Source organism: Silurus meridionalis, chromosome 27, assembly GCF_014805685.1.
Source record: "Silurus meridionalis isolate SWU-2019-XX chromosome 27, ASM1480568v1, whole genome shotgun sequence".
NCBI classification, from domain to species: domain Eukaryota; kingdom Metazoa; phylum Chordata; class Actinopteri; order Siluriformes; family Siluridae; genus Silurus; species Silurus meridionalis.
Window position 1 is genome coordinate 19,149,155 of NC_060910.1, and position 6,171 is coordinate 19,155,325.

Below are 6,171 nucleotides of genomic sequence, written 5' to 3' on the forward strand. Positions count from 1 at the left end.
GTAAAAGATAAGGGTGTGTATGCAGCTCTATATCTATAGTAAAGGCTGATGCATTTCATGAAATAAACTAATAACAGTTTATCACTTAAGTTATTCTGTTTTCTGCTAATGTATAGTATTTACTTTATCATAATGTGTGTAGCAACAGAACAATTCCAGCCTTACAGGACCTGCTGCCTGGACCTGCTACTGGACCTGCTACAGGACCTGCTGACTGGACCTGCTACAGGACCTGCTACAGGACCTGCTGAAAAGACCTGCTACAGGATCTGCTGGACTGCGGTTAAACAGCTGCATTGTGAAACTGCACTTTTCTTTGTGTTTGTGGTGTAAATATTTATATAATCAGGGAATCATATTCAAACACTCTTAAAACATCTTTACTGTATGGTGTTTGAGACTTCAGTAAAAGCAAATCACATTTATTTTAACTTCCTTTAAATATTTACTGATTTATATCATTGATCTTTTACTCAGAGTGACACTGAACACACTGAACTCATTTTCAGCTCGTTCTACTGTACAATCTTCACCAAACACACACAAACATCATCAGTGCTTTTAAATCACCACATTCACACGCTCAAAACATTTCTTTTATAGCTGTACTCAATCTTTTCAATAATTATTGTGATGAGTCTCTGTCTCTCTAAAATGCTCTGATATTTGGACTGATTTAAAAGATTGAGTAAATCTATAAATGAAAATGATTTATGAGTGTGTGAATGTGGTGATTAAACTGCACTGAGGTTTATGTTTTAAAAAATTGAAAACTAGAACAATCTGAAAATGAATTCAGAGATTTATGATGTCCTGCTGGAGTGGAGATAAACTGCACGTTCTGATTCTGTTCCTGTTATTGAGGTGATGATGTGATGGTTTTCTGTGATTTTTCCTGATCTGAGGTCAGTAATGAGAATCTCCAGTGCTGCTTAAAGACTCGTTTATATTAAATCATATATTATAAGGGTTATAGATTATAGATTATAGATGATGATTATAGATTATAGATGCTGTATAGATGATGATGATTAAAGATTATAGATTATAGATGATGATTATAGATTATAGATTATAGATGATGATTATAGATTATAGATTATAGATTATAGATGCTTTATAGATGATGATTATAGATTATAGATTATAGATAATGATTATAGATTATAGATGCTTTATAGATGATGATTATAGATTATAGATTATAGATGATGATTATAGATTATAGATTATAGATGATGATTATAGATTATAGATGATTATAGATTATAGATGATGATTATAGATTATAGATGCTGTATGTATCTTAGTGCTATAATTACACAAGGAGTTTATGGTTCTTGGTTCTGAGAGTTTGATCAGTTGTGCACAATGACGTTATAATAATGTAATAAATGTAATAAATGTATTTAGGGTAATTTTTCTACATGAAATGAAGCTCAGAAATGTCTCCAAATTTGTGGACTGAGAACATGTTTCACTCATCCAGTGAAGGAAGCTGAAGCAGAGATGAGCTTCTCAATGCTGAAACTCATCAATGGGGAGATGTTGGCTCGTGCTGTGGGTCACCCAGGGGGCGCTATTCGAGCTGGAACCACCAGTGCCAGTTAGTGGTACATGTATTACTTCAGGGGTGTAGATTACACAGGGGACGCGGGGGACATGTCCCACACACTTTTTACATGAATGTAGCCAGGCAAGCACCTACCAGTAGGGGTGTGGTTAGCTAATTATCCCAAGACTTTTTAAGCAGGCACTGGGCAAGAGGCCTCGAAATGTGGGTCCTGTTTTAAAAGCACATGGGAAATAGTGCTGCTTTGTTTGGGTGTGTTTGAAGGCGCCCCAGAGGAGGTGGGCCAAGTTTGTTGCTTTAGTTTGTTTAATTTGTTTATTTAGAGGGATTTATTTTGATTGTATGGGAAAATTGTTTTTATTTATTCAGATGCAGATAAATTGAGTAACGCTGACTGTGTATGTTGACAGCTGCTGGTGTGGGTAAATATATGGGCTTTGTTCTATTTGTGTAAATACGATGGCATGAAAGGTATTATTTTTATTTCTCTTTGGGAATGTGTTTTGATTCAGACCTGGATAAATGCTGGAACATTAACTGATTGTTATATCTGCTGTCTGCCAATGAAGGTAAATGATTTAATATTTTAATTAAATAAGTGTGTGCAGTTGGTAACCATGGTTTTAAATGTTTTGTGTTTTGAAGCAAATGATGTGTTGGTAATTTTTGTGTTTTTGTGTTTTAGATTTATCATTAGCTGTTTCTCCTGTGTTGTTTTTGTTTGGTCCCCTGGTTGGCCGGTCTCAGGAGTGTGCTGCATGGTGGCAGCACGTGGCAGCATGGTGGCAGCACGTGTATCGTGTGAATTGTTTGTGTACGAGTCCGGTTGGCCGGGGCTTTGGTTTTTATTTTATTTTTATTGATGATACCTTCCCAGCCTTATGCTGCCAGCTTAACTCATGGTGCTTGTATTTTGTGTGCGTGTGTGCATGCCTTTGTGTATGGGATTTAAGTTTGCTGTGTTTTCTTTTGTGGTTATTGCCTTTTGAGTGTTTAATATAAGAGGGATGTCCCCTATGCCTAAAGGTTTGCTGCACGCAACGAAAGCAGTCATCATAGTGAGAGAGTTAAACTGGCTGTTAATCTCTTTAAAAGCTGAGACTAATTCTGGATGAGCTACTGGTATCAATAATTTTATGTTTAGGTGTTTAAATATGTATATTATTTTCTGTCCTATTTTGCAATACATTTTTGTACCTTAGCCATCTGAAGGGTTACGTTTTTGGGCCCATGCTCTAAACAGGTTTCTTTCTCTTCGAATTCCTTTCGAAGGGGTGGCGTAGTTGCTACACAAAGTAAATTCGTCCCCCTCATTTTCTAAGTGGAGAGTGTGTGTTCACGACATGTTGAGGTTTTAATGGAGCATCGTATATAAATGCAGTGAGATTTAAAATTAAAGCTGAATACAAGGCAGTGATTTCATCTGAAGTATGTAAAAGATGGCAGGAGTTATGGAATAGTGGGACTAAAGGAACCATAGTCTCTTTAGAATGGGAAAGCATGAATCAGGTGAATGTGAGAAGTGTGGGGGGACCGGAAACAGTGTGACACGTATTAGATAAATGTCCTGCATATGAAAGAGACAGATTTCAGTTAATACAGAAATTAGGATGGATAGGAATGGACAATATCTCTCTAATGCTACTGCTGGGAAGCAAATTCGGGCAATCGAGAGCTCAAGAATTGTTATTTAAATACCTAAAAAATACAGAACGATAGAATATTTTTTATTATTAATTTTTATTTATTTATTTATTTTTATTTTTTATTTTATTATTCCACCTTACTGTGGTCCACACTCCAGATCAGTAGGTGGCGGTAATGCACCTTTTCGTTGGTCTGCCAAACCGCCATAAAACACAACAACAACAACAAATTCAAAGAGACAAGATAGTCTATACATGACGTTCACGTATCCATGGCAGTCACTCACTTGTCACGTGATCATTACGCGCCCTGGTACTGTAGCTCGCGCGCGATCCAACATTCGGTTCTGATGAGCTCAAAGCGGCAAAAAACCGCTTCAATCCTTTTTACAAAAAAGTCACGCAGTGTAAGTTGCACGTGGATCCGAACTGTGTTGCACAATGTTTAGTAACTCTGCCTGTAACTCCACCTGTAACTCCGCCTGTAACTCCGCCTGTAGCTCTGCCTGTAACTCCACCTGTAACTCCGCCTGTAACTCCGCCTGTAGCTCCGCCTGTAACTCTGCCTGTAACTCTGCCTGTAACTCCGCCTGTAACTCTGCCTGTAACTCCACCTGTAACTCCACCTGTAACTCCGCCTGTTGCTCTTGTTGAATAATGAGCATGTTTTAAAGGATTATAATGAAAAATAGCTGCTTGGACAAATGTGCTTTTTTCTGTGTATTTTCCTTAAACTCTTTTATAAAGTCTTTAGTTTTAACAAGTGTTTTATCAAAACCCTTCTTATAAGAATAAAGATCATGTTGAAGTGAGATTGTACAGCAGGTGTAACTCTGTGTGTCACGGTGAGGACACTGAGACACGAGGACACGAATAGTAACATTAAAGATGTGATTTTAATAATAAGAAGCAGGTAAATCTTACACACACACACACACACACACACACACACACACACACACACACACACATACAACCGAGTAAAGACGATAACAGACACTGAGTGAAGACAGTGGTGATGAGTATAAATAGAGTCCCAGGTGAACAGACAGGTGAAGACGGGAAACAAACATGGTGGATGATGGGGTGCAAAGGATGATGGGTAATGTAGTCCGGTGAATGAGGGGAGATGACAGGGGAGACGTTACAGTATGCTGATAGGAACGATCCTATTACTACCTTACAGTACCAGTGTGTATCTTAATGTACAACTATACATTTTTGGGGTAAATAAGGTACAAAGATGTGCTTTTAAGGGTCCTGTCCCAGTGGCAAGTTGTTGTATTTCTGTATTTCTTTCTGTTTTATAATCATATATAATCATAAAGCAAAAAAAAGTATGATTAAAAATAAAACCTGTCATTTACACAAGGGTTACTGAAAAAAACAAACAGGTCACACCAGACATTTCATCCCCACTTTTGAAATGATGACTACACCCCTGATCTACTGATCACCAACATCCAGTTCAGCATCAGTTCAACATCAAGCAGAACATTTAGAGAGGAATAAATAATGAAGAAACTCCAGACTGGAACTCACCACAACACACGTGACCTCGTTTACACGTTTTATTAAAGAAGGTTTTGTCTTCATGATCATTATAATAGAAATCAATCAGTGTTTCTATTTCAATCTCATTCTATTAATAGATCAGTGTGCTGAGAGTCACATTCGAGTCTTTACACAGAAACTGAGGTGATTAAGTGAAGAATCTTGTGATAAAAATGATCATTATATCACTACTTTGGATACTGAAGTACACTGCACCGTAACATGGTTTATCTGTAAAACATGGACATGAGGAGGAGGTTCACTCATGAGTCTGGTTCCCCTCAAGCTCCTGCCCCTTTTGTCTAAAAGTGTAAAGTGCCTCTCTCTTATTAGTAGTGTTATTATTATAAATAACAATACACTTCTATACCATTTACCAGTAACAAAAGAATGAACACAAATAATATAATAATAATTGTATTTAGGCAGAGGTGGAGCAGAAGGCGGTTTGATCTTCACAGCGTTTTACAGCCGCGAGTCTTCAGAACAGGAGCAGCAGCAGGTCACGTGTTAAATGGACATTTATTCTACCATAATGTTGGTGTAAACTTAGCGGACACGGTAACACGGGACTTCTGATTAATTATAATATAAGTATTACTCGATTGTTGTCACGTTTCTGACATTAACATGTTTTTTATTATTCAAGGCCATTAATATGCGCTGCATAGTTTAGCATGTGCTCATGTCATTACTCGAGGAAATGCATTTAGTGAAATTAAATCTAATTCCACGTCCAACTCAAACATACAACACATTTATATCTCTGATTTAATGAGAGCGAACGCTTCATCCATCTAATACACATACAGTTTACAACATCAACACCACTAAACGTATTGATTCTCACTGTTCTCATCATCCTCTCCTCCTTTTTGCTTGATGTGTGCATTCTGTCCATCAACACATTTAATAGAATGCCAAGGAAAGAAAGGATGAAAAGAAAAAAACACCAGGAACTCTCTGATGCAGCTAAAGTCGCCTCTCATCCCTCTTACAAGTTTGCTGAGGAGAGAGAATAAAGATGAAGCTACTGTTTGTTTGTTTGTTTGTTTGTTTGTTTGTTTGTTGTTGTTTTTAAGCTAGTAAGCTATTACTCATATTACAGTCTAAACAATACTTGACATTTTTGTTCAATGAATAAATCACCCAAATTGATTATTCTCTCATTTAATCATCTTTATGTTTGAATTCTGTTTGACTTTCTTCTGTTGAATATTTACACGATTTGTTTTGTGCATTTATTGAAACCAGTGGGGTCCAGAATCGAGTCCCCATTAATTCCATTCACTACATGTCCATTAGTTCCTCATAGAGAGCTGCAGTTCAGAGAAGGAAAGTGATGAAGAGATTGAAGGGAAAGCAGTTGAGACAAGTGAGAAAGATGAAGGAGATGTT